The sequence below is a fragment of the Pteropus medius genome, unplaced genomic scaffold (genome assembly GCF_902729225.1).
Source record: "Pteropus medius unplaced genomic scaffold, Ma_sr-lr_union100, whole genome shotgun sequence".
NCBI lineage: Eukaryota > Metazoa > Chordata > Mammalia > Chiroptera > Pteropodidae > Pteropus > Pteropus medius.
In genome coordinates, this window is record NW_024346667.1 from 17,298,923 (window position 1) to 17,311,886 (window position 12,964).

A 12,964-nucleotide genomic window follows, 5' to 3' on the forward strand; every position below is an offset into this window, starting at 1 on the left:
CACACACACACACACACACACACACACATTATATTTAGTGGCTCGATTCTCAGGTACTATTAATAAAGCAGAATACTTTTGTTATAATTTCTGGGCTATGCTGGGAACCTAACCATGAAGTGTGCCATAGTTTCAATGAAAAAGTGTACTCAGTGTTCCCAGCAACCAATTTACAAATCCACACTGAGAATCCAACCCGTCTGAAAACTGAGGACTGCTAATTCTCAGCAAGTTTCACAATTTCACAAAAGCATCACAAATGTCATAAAGAGTGGGATCAAACTTCATTCTTAGGGATGGTGGCCCAGTGATACTTCATTTACATGTGGATAGAGTACCTGCTCCCAGTTCTATAAATACTGGGAAATACGGTGGGCCTACCTCCTAGCGTTCTGTGAGACTTCGATATGATAAAGAATGTGATGCCACCAGCAGAGCCGGGTTAGTGACAGCTATTTAACAAAGGTTAGTTCTTTAGTGAAACTTCAGTGTCTATTCTTTTTACTTGGTTTTGTGTGTCTTCCTATAAATCTATTTTTAACACTTCTATATGGGGAAAAAAATTGCAAAGTTTTGCCAATAGGAACCAGAAAACGGTTATTTGCTCATTTCTTCTGGCTGACACACCTTGTCTGCAAATGGCAGCTTCTCGCTCAGGAGGAAATCTTTTCCATCAAATAAGCTTTTATGCCTTCCAAAAGTCCATGCCAAACTGTGAAAATTACCATCTCAGCTTGCTATAGTGGCAGAGCTGTGGCAGCTGGGCCAATACACATTCGGCGAGAGGCTCAGAACTGACATTAACTAACCAAACCCATATTTTCAGTTTGTTTCCTTGTAGTCATTATCCAAAATATACAAGTAAGAGCGGCTCACCTAACTGGAATGGCTTATGTTACCAATTACGGTTAACCCTAAAGCACATGAGCAACAAGGCAGCTAAGATGTACTGTTCAGGAAGAAATCTGCACCTTTAACAATGGATGGGGCTGGGCAGAAACTGTACATGCCACTAGCTTCAGAATGGTATTTCTCCTTCCCTGCCACCTGAGACTTTCCGTACTTCCATTTTATCTCCGTGCCTTTCCTACAAGAATGGACTACTGCTTTCCGTTCATAAAATCTCCTCGGATGAAACCTTTCACATATACCATCTCTAATTCTTTATTCTTTGACTAAATCTGATACAGAGCATCCCTGACCACCCCCCCACCCCACCCCCAAAAAATCCCTTGAATTAGTATAAACTTTCAGAGATTTTTCTAGAGCCAAAGACCTGGGTCACAGAACTGAGAGCCTCAGTTTTAGCTCTGTATGATCCTGGACAAAATTCTTCTCTACACATTTCTTTAAAATCTGGTAGAGTTCCATTAAGTAATGGTTCTGTGTCTCAAAATATTATTACTAGAATGAGCTAATACATATAATATATTGGGAACATTTTCAAAGAAGAGTTTATTGCTCTTTTAACATATGCTTAATTTTTAAAGTGCATATTTAGCGACTACCCTCTCTCTTCATTTACTTGACGAAGAGAACTATTTTGCAAGATATTAAATAGTGGGCAGTTTTAGAAGAATAGTCAACTTTGATTACCCAATGTTTATCTGGATCTTCTGAAATAAATGCTGAAAGCGTACTCTGCATTTTGATATGAAATTGTTTATGTGGAAATATACACACAGGAAAGACAATGTCTAATACATATTTTTACAGTTCCCAGTGATTGTGAAAGTTATCCGGAAAGCGGGGGAAGGGAGGAATCAACAACTCTTTGGACAGTAATTGTTTGAACAAATGAATAACTTCCTTTTGAAATAATGATGTTAGCACCTTGAGCAGTGTGGACTCCTTGATAATTTCCAGGAAATGTGTTATAATTCGGTAATACAGTTATTTTAGATATAGAATATTTAATATAGCCTAAAAATATTTTTTGGGAAAAAAGAAGCAACTATCCTCAAAAGTAGTACAAATACTATAACTTCTACAGAGAAGACAATAAAGTTTTAAAAGACCACCCACAGTGCAATGTGGTGGCATTCAATTTTTATTCCGCCTTAAAAATGTTTTAAAGTCAACTAAAAACTATAGCCCACAAGGAAATCCTGAAGCATACCTGGACTACTATAAGTAGGACAGTAACCTCTTTACTAGGTCAATGTCCTCACCTTGGACTGACTGGGCATGAAGGTATTACATCACTTAAAACTGGTGAGCCACTGTCATACCAGTTGTCTGAATTTTAGAATTCATGGATTTCGACAGTTGCAAAAAATAAAGCTATGTTATTTTCAACAACTTACCCATGATCTTCACTCAGAGCATCAAGTTTTAACAAATAGATGGTTAGAGTGTTGTCAAGTTTTGTTATTCATCGTACATGCCTACTTTCCTATCAAAAGATGTGGTGTGGGCACTGAGAAATCCACCCCACCCCTCATTCTAAAGTAAAAAATGCAGGATAAATATCAAATAAATCTTATTTTACATAAATAAAAATAAAGCTTAGAAATTAGTTGAAAAATCTGTTGAGCATATAGTGCTTGCCTATTCATCATAAATTGTTCAAGGATATACTAACCACTTAACTTCCTCTCCCTTAAAGTATAATTTTACAATCATTAGGTGCAGGGGTACAGATACTGAACACTATTTCGTATCTCAATCAACAGAAACAGACTAGGGAGGGAAATTCCCTCAAACCGCTTATCACTTAATCAAAGTTTGCCAAGTCTTGAGGAAAATAATAGCTTCTTCTCTTGAGGTGTAAAAAGCTGATGGCTTTGTACTGTGAGCTCCAAAAGCAACCAAACCAAAATCCCTGGCTGGTTTTTCCTTAGTGGCAGTTCTAACAGGAGCCTTCATAAACTTCGCAGTTCCCAAAGTTGGTAAGAACATTACTTAAATTGGAAGATGGGGGCGGAGCAGGAGTGGTGGTGAGGGCAGTTTTTCAAACGCTGGTTACACAGGAACGTACTACTCCATGCCTCAGAAACTCGGGCCTGTCCATCTCTGCCTTTTCTCCTGCTAGTTCTCTGTGACTGCAGATCAAAATGCAGATCCAGCTAGCGCAGGGCTCCTAAATGGCTCTGATGAATGCACACCGGTCCTGGTGTTTTGCCGGCAGACCAGCAACAAGGCTTGGCCAGTCCAGGCCTGCTCCTAGAGCAAGACTGGCTCTGAGGGTCAGAAGATGCCTGCGCCCAGGCAAACGGGCTGCCTCCCAAGCACGCCCCCTTCAGTCCTCAGCGAGTGCAAAGTCCCAAGCCTCACTCTGGGCTCAAGTGCTCAAACTCTCCATTCAGCAGTCTGGACCACTCACCGTTCCGGACAGAGCCGCCCCCAATGTTAAATGAGGGATACAGGCGAGAAACCCCCAGCCTTGGAGTGGGGCTCGCTTCTGCCAGGGGCCAGACCCCAGCTCTGCGCTCCAGGTTTGGGAACACACAACATCCTAGAGAGGGCCAGCCTGGCTGTTCACAGAATCGTTTCAGTTGGCCACTAACGCGGCAGCCACGTCCCGGGCCCGCGCCCAGAGCCGCGGCTAACAAAGCAGCAGCCACAACCCGGGGCTGTAGAGGCAGAGCTGCGGGTCCGCGACACCAGCATGCCCAGAGCGCGCGCCTACTGTGTGCCGGACACCGCGCCGCGACAAGGGAGAGTCTCCCAAGTTACGTACAAACTTTCTTTCAATGGCCAAGGTGGGATGAATTCTCCTAAAGAGAGGAGGATGGGGTTGGGGAGGGGCAAGGGTGCAGCGCCCAGGCTGGGCTCGGGATGGATGGACCCCTCCTCCCCGCGCCGGCTGCCAGGGGATGAGATCATTCCCATTTCTGCCAGCCTCGCTTTCTCTGCCCTCCCACACCAGGTCTGACCCCTCTATGAGAGGGGCTATGATTAAGAGAAGAATGGGCTCGGAAAAAGTAGAAGAGCGGGAGAGATCATCTGTGGCAGCAAAGCATCCCCAGTCCCGACTCTGTTATGACGCAAAATTCCCATCTGGAGCTCAGCTTTCAGTGGTGCGTGCTCAGATCAGGCAAGGGGAAGGAGGGGGGCTCTGCGAGGGGACCCTCAGTGGGGTGGAAACTCTGCATTTACAAGTTGCTCTGCCGCCTCTCCACCCCACCCTCTGGTCCGTTTCTGAAACCCTCCCAGCCCCTTCTCTCCGGCCGCCCCGCACCTTCCACTCCCTTTAAGTCATCCTTTTCTACCAGTCAAGGGGGCGATTCCCCGAGCCTACCTCTGGTCTCAGGGCCGCGCCCCGCTGCTTGCTAATCCCCGTCCGGTGCAGCCTCTAAGGGCTGCAGCGCCGGGCAGGTACCGGCACTATATACCGCTCTGTGACTCAGTGAGTCCCAGTAAAGCTTTTGCCTGTGGTCCTTCAAAATAAAAGTCCCAGCTACTAACTGGCGTGGCCAGCAGGAGCCCAAGAAAAGGAGGCGTGGCTCGGCCTGGGGAAGCAGCCCCCAGGTTAGAGCGCACTTCCCCGCCCCCTCCTCCTAACCAAGCCCCTCCGTTTGCATCTACTGGTGGCTAGCCCCCTTCTGGGTAGCTAAGAGATGAACTAGGCTCTCCCAGAACTTTCAGGAATTGATAACGGGAAAGTATTTAACTTTCGACTTTTTTTTTCCTAGGCCAATAAAGATGTTGGTTGCATGTTAGGATGATTCGTGGTTGTGATTTTCCTCCGTAGACTAAAAAGTAGTGTCCAATAGATCTGACTCCAGGGCAAAGGAATGAACGCTGCCGGTGGAGTGGAAGCGGCCCTGAGAGAATGACGCTGCGGAGCGGAGGGGTACAGTGGGGTGGGAGACGTCCTGCTCCTATGGGCTGCTCACATTTAACTTGGGTGCTGAGGATTTGCGGGCATCACGCAGAATTATTGTACAGTATTTAAATGGGAAAGCATAAATAATCATGCGGTCCGCTTCTTTAAGAAAAAGGATAATTTCTAGATTCCTATTAATTAATTTACTCTGATCTGTGTATCAATGAGTAACTAAATTCAGGAGCCCTTAGGGTAAGATATGTAACATTCTGATTTAGCAAAGTCTGAGGAACACTCGTTTTGAGCTACTACATGGGCATTTCTATAGAAGTGTTTTAAAGGAAGAAATGGACTCATTCATTCCAAAGTTAGTTTCCTACGTAAAATTAGCGAAATATGTGGGCTTAACTCTAAATCCATATCAGCAACTTTTACCTTTCACCAACTCAGTTAAGAACAGCCCCTTGCTCTATGCATAATCCTCCAGTGGCTGGGTTAGCACAGTGTATCACAGTTATTTCTGTCCTGTTTCTCCTATCTGCTTCTTGATCATTGGGACCAAATTTCTTTTGCGCACAATAAACTGTCAATAAAATGAATGAAGGAATGCTAACACCTAACATTTATTGGACATCTATCATTGTGCCAGGCCCTTTCTGTATAACAGTCACTAAGTAATGCCAATAAATGCCACCCAGATTTGAATAGCAAGACATGTCTAAATGATCTAGTAATTTTATCCCTACCTTCATCATTAATATCAAAAAAATAGGGTTTCTATGTTCACGGCCTGAGCCAGATACTCTACTTCCCTTTCTGAAATAGCTTTATTGATTTTTAGCTTAAAAATTGTCTGTAAAGAATTCAAACAATCCCAAAGTTGGTGTCTCTCTGTAATTCTACCCTCAGAGGTAAACATTCTTAACAAACAGCCTAGAGTCTACTCTTCTAGACTTTTGAATGTGGACTTAAACACATAATTAAAACATAGATTAGATTATCGTTTCCATATGATTCTGTAACCTACTTTGTTTTTAAACTACAATATATAGTAGTCATCTTTCCAGGCATAATAGAAGACATTATCTTTTCATTTTTTGAGACAGTGATAGCTAAAAAATAAATAAATAAAGCTCAGAACATCACTTTTTGCCTATCTTTAAATTTTTGGTTAGCTTATCTCCATGTCCAACAACCATTTGAGCAGAAAGGCATCACTTGATGCGTCACAGGGTTTTCTCACAGGCTGCAGTGTGACACTGAAGAAGGAGTTCGAAAATGAGAGGCAGGACTTGGTGGTCTGTGCCATTAACTGTGGGACTCTGGAGTGTTCTTATTTCCACAGCAATGTGAATAATTTGATGAATTTTAAAGTTATTGTTCTTAAATTTTGTGATTTAATGATTTAGGAGTCCACTCTCAACACAAGAACAGAAAGAATAAAATAGATAAGCATGAGTTACTACGACTTCAAATGTTTACGCACTATCAACTGGGAGAGTTGATGAACTGCCAGAAAACATACCTGATTCCTTTACTCTCAAGAAGTAGCAAAAAAAGGATGACCCTTTAGATCTGCCATCTCTGCCTTATTCTTACTAAAGTGCCCAGAAAATAGCATCATCTGGACCAGTTTCCACTTCTCAATGCTCAGATCCAGGAGGACTTAAGGAACTGGTACAAAACACTAAATCTTTTAATGCTTTCAACTCTTAAAATTTTTATGCATGAGGCGTGAGAGGCATGGATACATCTTAGCTATCAGTTTGGCAAGTCCCAGAATTGTGAAAACTATTATCAGTAGAAGCACTGACAGGAATTTCTGCCAAGCTTGAGAAAGAACACTCCATCCTCTTGTGCAACCTGCAGATTCTGATCAACAACCTTTTCTTTGGCTTGCTCTTTCTTTATGCTCCCTTAGCTAAAACTTAAGAGTTCTGTGGTCTTAAGGTAAGATGAAAGGGGTGGTGAATAAACACACACAATCAACTTTTATTTCACCAGAGTCTATACTCATGGGACTCCCTCTGGCTTTGCTGGAAGCATCTGGCAGAGGGTCTGCTTTAAGAAGTCCACCTCTAGCTTCACCTTTAGCATGCTTTGGCTCATAGACCTATAACTGTAAATGTGCAAATTTAATTTGAGAAGAAGTAATTTGCTCAATTTTCTAGTTGTTTGGTAAGGGCATGCAATGAGTAAAGGTAATTCTTCAAATCATTACTTTATTCTCCTTTTCATATTCTCTCTCATAAATGAAAAGACAGAAATATAAGTGATTGAGCACTAAAACAACTAAGACAACTAAAAACAAATGACATTCACTGAACAAACACAGATAGATATATATGTACGACTATATCGATAAAACTGCTAGTAGGTACTAAACAACACCTATTTCTAAAATGCTCACCACAGGTAATAATATTTTATAAGGTGATTAGTATTAGCAAATCAAACAAATCTGTTCTCACCAAGTGTCCATTAGAAAAGCTACCACCACAAATACACACTGCCCAAACATACTCTCCTAAGATATAAACCAAAGCCAAAATCTATATTTTCACTCCTTTGATTTACATGTAGCAGTAAAAGGCATTTTGCTTCAAATAATATTTTAATGAAAATTACCAAAAACTTGAGATTTTCTTAGAAGATCTTGGCTTTTGGTTTAGCACATTCTCTATTAGGTTTTGCTGCGTATTCCTTCAGTGTGATCTATGATACATGTAACATGTTCTGATATCAATTCAGCATAAGGGTCTATTTCTATTCACTTCTGGTGCTTTGATAGTATTTTTAGAAACTTATTGATTTAGCTCTTGCTGTATTTTTAAAAGGTACAAAACCTTGGTTGAATGGCCTAGATGTTACTTTTGCAAGGGCTCCCAACCACATTTAACAAACAAGAACAGGTCTAGAAACATAGTAGAATAATTACAGATTTTACCTGATATTGGATCCAACTCATATTATTTTGGGGGAAAATGTTTCTGTGAGTAGAATGCTTAACATCAGCTTTTATTCTCTTCATTTTTTTAAAAATGAGTACCTTTTAAAAATCTTGGACCGCTACAAATTTGACTTTTTGTAATTAATTGCAGCATTTTATATGAAACATCTGTTTCTCTAGCAATAGCCACCGAATTACCATAATGAAAATGAAAAACATTTAAAAGTAAAAATGTGGGTCTTCTCAAGAGGCTAAGCCTGTGCATTATTTGATTATGAATACAGACTATTAGGGAGAAGGGACAGGACAAACCCCCAAGAATAATTTATACTTTCAACATAAAAACAAATTAATGTATTCCATTGGCCAAAATATTTTCTGGCTCTTTGGTTTATACATAACTTTTTATCAAGAGAAGGGAGAAAGGATAAGGGAAAAAGAAAATGGGACTGTTTGTACTTGTGTAAACGTGACTAGAAACCAGAGGACATAAAATACAATGTAGAGGAAATATGACAACCAGAAGGTCTGCATTTGTGAAATGTAAAGGAGATCATGAAATTATAAACAAAAGAACAGATTGAATGTGTGAGAGCAAAGTCAGCCCTGAACCTCCAAAGCTACTCCAGAGGCATCACAGAACCAGAGTTAGCAAGGGCTTGAAGAGATCATCCAGAGGAAGGGTGTCCTGAAAGGGGCCTGGGCTTTGGAGCCAGACAGACAGGTCAGTCAAAGGCTGTTTCCATGACCTTAAACTCACAGAGCTTTTGTTTTCACATCTGTAAAATGGAGGTAAAGGAATTTACCTTGGACTGCTGTTGAGAAGATTAAAGTGAGAGGCTGCCTGCCTGTGTAGCACCTAACGCAATGTTTGGTATGTAGCAGGTGGGGTTGGTTTTCTTCCTCTTTTAATGAGTATATATATATACTTATAATAGCTTAGGATACACACACACACACACACACACACATATATACACACACATATATATATACACACACACACACACATATATATATATATATATATATATATATATGGGGTTGGTTTTCTTCCTCTTTTAATGAGTATATTTATATACTTATAGTAGCTTAGGATATATATATATACACACACATATATACTCATTAAAAGAGTATATATATACTCTTGGTTACTGTGCACAAAAATGTCTGTTTGATCTGAAATAGTTAAGGCAGCTTCTAAGTACGTCTTGCTTCACAGAAGAATCTCAGTATTGAATATCCTTTCTCAAATGAGTTATGCTGGCTCTGATGGAATCATCCACAGGTTCCATGTGGATAACTGAGAAGGCATAGTTACAAGTAGGAATTTTTCTTTTTAAGTGATTCTCCTGAGTAAATGGTAAAATACTGTCATTAGCTGACTGGCCAGTTATATTTATCCTGCATAAGAAAAACCTTAAGTTGTGACTTATAAATGTAGTGACTGATAATAGACAAATATGATATAATCAGTTTAGGACTAGACATCTTTACATTTTATATCGTTCCCAATGGCAATTTATGAACTTATGGGTGAGATGATGCGTAACTTCCTCAGCTGATTCTCTTAATACTACTATCTCTGGTGATACCACAACAAGGAATTTTGTGTTGCACTTCATATAGATTCACGCGGATGCTTCCAAAACACATGGATCGGCCATCATTCTGTTGCTGCTCCCAGAGATACATGAAGTAAAACTGCCTCGGCAATCGAGCTGCTACAGGTGTTGCAGTGCCTGTCTCAGAACGATGATTTAAATGCAAAGGAAACCATGGACTCCAAAAGGATACAGATAGACAGAAAGGAGGGAATCAGGCCAAATTTCCCTAACTCTGGAACCTTCTCTCTATTAAATCCTTCACATCCTAAACCTCTGCTTCAAATTAAGGAGATTATGTTTTCTGAAGTACTCATTTTTTTTTTTTTTTTGTTCATTAGGGAAATCACGGATTTGCTTGAGTGCTACAGTTAAGGTTTTCTAGCAAGATATCCAACTACTAAGAGAACTGTTGAGATTATTTTATAGTAAATATCTTTGACACAATAAAATATACAAACCTAGACTTTGCTATAAGAGGGAATAAAAATAGAGAATAAGGGAAAGTCAAATATTCCAATTAAATTTTCTTTAAAAACAGAAATTTAATGAATGCATTTTAAATTGAAAAATTCCCCAAATAGAGATCCTAGGACCCATAAGAGGAAATATTTGGTAACAATAGTTAAAGAAGTTAAAACAATTTAGTTAATAATATTGATATTGCCTGTTACGGGCTCATTATATATTTACTATGTTGCCACTGATACAAGAAAGTACTAGATTTCAAGAGAAAAAAATGAAGATGTTTACCTGATTCCATTAGATGTAAAAAATAGTCCCATGGTTCCAAAGAATTGAGATTATTCTTATATCAGTATATCGTATTTATCTCTTTGTTTTTAATAACCTTAGAAAGAGTTATCTAATTTTGAAGGAATTTGGTCACTTTATGGGATATCATGAGACTCTTCAAATTGAACTTTGGTTCAATCTCTTATATTCAAAGAAACTAGTGTCTTATAAATATTTTCAAATGACTATGTCTTTTATAATATATAATGAATTTTAATGAATTATGACACATGGATAGAGTTCAAAGGGAGAAGGCTGCATTGAAGGAAATCAGAGTTTCAAGCACCAGTATTAAAAATGTCAGTTCTAGGCAAAGTTGACAACATTCAGAAAGTAAAAATTTCAATGCAAGAGAAAAAGAAAGACAGTAACCATAAAGAGACCAAATTTGGCCCTGCCTCCTTAAAAACTAAGCTCTCTGCAAATCATTATACCAATTTTTTTAAAAAGCTGTGTTAATTAATTTATTAGCAATGGGTATCTACACATTTCAGCTCAGTGTTGTATTTAGTTCATTAGCTCATTGGTAGTAACATTATTGTTCCATTTGCATTTGTGGGTGGAACAAGTAGAAGCCTGACATAACTTTGGTGTCATTGTTCCCTTGTTTGTTTGCCTACGGTATGACACTTAGCAAAACTCTGTGTCCCAGCAATGCATAAACTGGTCTGACAAATATTATCCTCTCCAACTGACTCCATTTTAGAGAACAAAGGCACAGTCTTTCGGCGTCACCAAGGAAATAATTTTGAATTTAGTCACCTGCCTCAAGGTCATCATGCTATGCCCAAAGGACCCTATTTGAGAAGCCCTACAGAGCACCAGTTTTTAAATTGTAATTTCTGAGCAAAATGGTGTCACTTCAGGAGAAAGAGATTGCCTACTCGTTGTTCAGGAGAAACATCAAGAAAAACATAAGTTAAAGAGGGCTAGCAATGTTCTTCATTACGATGACGGTAAAAAGAGATGAGTCTAGTTGTAGCTTATGAAGTGTCTTTGCCCGTAATCTTAGGCAAGGACAATTTATACATTAGGCACAGTGGCTAGGGCCCACAACACTTTCGGCAGCCAACAGCAATTTTTAATTTTAAATATTTTTAAGCTAAGAAAGAAGAAAAATGAAGACAAATGAATATTATAATGATGACTGTATAATAATGAAACTAGCCTGGATTTTATTAATCTTTATAACAATGTAGTTATATTTCTATTTTTTTTTTTAATGGAGAAAGGGACCCACAAAGACGAAAGTGCCTGGGGCCTATGAAAGTCATAACACAGCCCTAATCTTAGGTAGCTGATGTTTGTCTGAACCCTTGACACTTTTCTTCCATTAGTTATAAAGACAAGGTCTACCACTTAATCTCTACTCACAGTTGTTTTCTATGTGACCCTAAATTCGTAGGTGTCATAAATTTTTAAAAGAAGAAAACATGATCTTGTATTGTCGAACTCCTTATAATCTAAGGGAGAAGACAAAATCAGCTGTTCACAACAGGTGCTTTGCAGTTGTTCATTCATTTGGACGCTTCTTTTACGAGTTAATTACAACTCCCTTGTGAAATGCACATCTGGGAAAATAAAATTGCCCACTGAAAATGAATTACTGGTGTGTAGGTGAAGCACAATAGTTAATTCATTTGGATACCCTTAAAAGGCTTCACAAAAAGCCCTGAAGCACCTGGAAATTCAGTTTCTTCATGTCTGAAGGAGTTAATGCCAGGTCGAAGGCTGCGACATGGGAATATGCGATTGCAATTTAGCATGCAGCTCTTGGGCTACCCCCTCTCTCATTTAGATAGTCACCTTCCCCTGAGCCTCTAATGATCCTGGTGTCATTCAACGTCATCTGCTAAATGCCCTATTTTTCCTTTTTAAAATTCCTAGAGTTCTTTTTCAACTTGTTCACGGGGAGAGAACACTTTTGCTACCAAGGAAACACCTTTATTTGGTAAAATAATTCCTAAGCTTTGTTAATTGTTATCACATACCTATTTCACACTGATTTTTTTCCAGACGTATTAAGTATGATTGACAAAAACTGTATATATTTAAGGTGTACAATGCGGTATTTTGATGTAAGTATAATTATAAGTGTAATTATTACCACGATCAAGCTAATTAACATATCCATTACTTCGTATAGTTACTGTGTGTGTGTGTGTGTGTGTGTGTGTAGTGAGAACACTGAAGATGTACTCTTAGCAAAGTTCAAGTGTACCAGACTTTAAAAATAACAAAGGTCTCATCAGGTCCTCGGTCCTCTTGGGAACGAGATTTTTAGGCAAAGGTCTCTTTATCTCTCAGTCTCCTCATCTGTTCAGCAGAGGAGTTGGATGGCATGATCACTGTGGTTCTCTTCAGCTGTCTGGTTCCAGGATCGGACCCAAGGTCACCCACCCTGCCCCGGGTACAGGACTTCAATAGCAGCTCTTCAAATGGGTGTTGGGCTATTACACAGAGCAATGGTCTTCAATAATAACCCATTGAGAAGTGAGAAAAAATATTAAAACCTGTCTTTATATTTCTTATGTTTTAATTTTTTCTATGTGTGTGTATATATATATATACATATATACACACACGTATTTTATGTATATCTACACATGTATTTTACATATACATATATGTATGTGTATATATATACAAAATATTAGTATATACACTCACATATATGTGTGTGTGTGTGTGTGTGTATACGCACACACACACACACACAAAATATTTTACTAAAGGAGATACATGGCTAAAAAATCTTAGTATCCCATAAATTTTAAGGTACAAATACATAATCAACTCAATTTACCAGATGAAGTCTGGCCAAGGGGTCTACTTTAGGAC

The 12,964-nt window shown here is 39.1% G+C and overlaps 1 protein-coding gene across 3 annotated transcripts in view; it reads right to left on the reverse strand.

Moving 5' to 3' along the window:
• The window catches only part of PALLD (palladin, cytoskeletal associated protein), a 316,986-nt gene that overhangs the window by 76,438 nt on the left and 227,584 nt on the right, over window positions 1–12,964 (reverse strand). The window contains exon 1 of one of the 3 annotated variants that reach the window (XM_039876335.1): window positions 4,244–4,380. The exons of the other annotated variants lie outside the window; for them this stretch is intronic. The gene's annotated coding sequence lies outside the window, so the exon portion shown is untranslated. Of the gene's footprint in view, window positions 1–4,243; window positions 4,381–12,964 lie in introns of those variants that run through there. 3 annotated transcript variants of the gene reach the window in all.